The sequence below is a fragment of the Meleagris gallopavo genome, chromosome Z (genome assembly GCF_000146605.3).
Source record: "Meleagris gallopavo isolate NT-WF06-2002-E0010 breed Aviagen turkey brand Nicholas breeding stock chromosome Z, Turkey_5.1, whole genome shotgun sequence".
Classification (NCBI taxonomy): domain Eukaryota; kingdom Metazoa; phylum Chordata; class Aves; order Galliformes; family Phasianidae; genus Meleagris; species Meleagris gallopavo.
Genome location: NC_015041.2, coordinates 60197731 through 60198963, shown reverse-complemented (window position 1 = coordinate 60198963; position 1233 = coordinate 60197731). Strand labels below are relative to the sequence as shown.

Here is a 1233-nt window from a genome sequence, read left to right as displayed (position 1 = left end):
AAAAGTGATGAAAACTATTAAATACAATCTCTGAAGAGATTTCTAGCAGTTAGCTGAAAAATACTGCCTTATATGGAAGCCAGAAGTCGTAAGATTGACTCATTTACCATGAAATTACAAAACAACAATACTCATTTTGGAAGCTTCTAAGCACTTCTCAGCACCATTTTGTTCTCAAAAGAGAATATTCTCTTACAAAACTTTAAATGTGGAATATTAAGCATATAATACTATACCTTACTAAATATATGTAAATGCAACATATTGATGTATTATATAAACTGAATCAAAATAAACCATTTGTTTTTATATTTATTGAATGTTTTTATATAAAAAAATGAAATTGTTAAAATCTAGTTTCCTGTGTTTTTTGTAAAAACTGCACGTTTCTACAAAATATTTCTATTTTTCACAGACTGCACTTTCTTGTGGATTTCTTCTTTCCAAAACCTTCATTGCGTGCTATGGATATGCGTAAAATGGATAAGTGCTAACAGAACATCTCTCGTCAGGTCATTATCCCAAAATGTGACATGTTTCAGGTCAGCACATGACAACTTTAAAAGGTGATAGAACTGCAAAAATACATTGCAGTAAAATAAATAATAGCCTTCCATTTTCTCTATTTTTCAAAATGTGCGTGATGACACATTTTCCACATCACACCAATTAGGGACAGACTATTTTCTCCTGTTTTGAAGTCAGCGTTTCTAGTCTAATGGATCTTCTGACCCCTCATCTGATTCAAGAGCTTTTGTACCCAAGATACAGCCTAGAAACATTTTGATTTGTATTATGTGGTGCACTGCTGTGTTTCACGATGTTACAAATGTACTGATATGCACAACAGCCTCAAAGGCTGTGTTCTCAAGTGATTTTCCTTCTTATCAGAAGCTTGTCGCTTTTTCTCAATAAACAATAACTTGTCTGGCTGCCTCACCAGGATCAGTCTGAAAGGGACAATTTTCTGTTCGGAACAGGAATTCTGTTATCAATTTGCTGGTTTATATTCCTTAGGCTTTTGCATACATAACACATTTATTGCCTTTTTATTCTACTTTTCCTAACTTCTCAGGTTGACTATAAATGCAGATACACTGCAGATACATTCTTCCTTCTGGAACCTGAGATGGGGCATCTGAATGTTTTGATGGCAAAAGACAACTCAGTCTGGAATCTGATCAGGAAATGCAAAAACATGCTATTCTCTCTTCCCTGCTCCTACAACTAAAA

General features: G+C 34.0%; 1 protein-coding gene across 1 annotated transcript in view; it reads left to right on the top strand.

Moving 5' to 3' along the window:
* TOPORS (TOP1 binding arginine/serine rich protein) overlaps positions 1-1233 on the top strand; it is an 18415-nt gene that overhangs the window by 8465 nt on the left and 8717 nt on the right.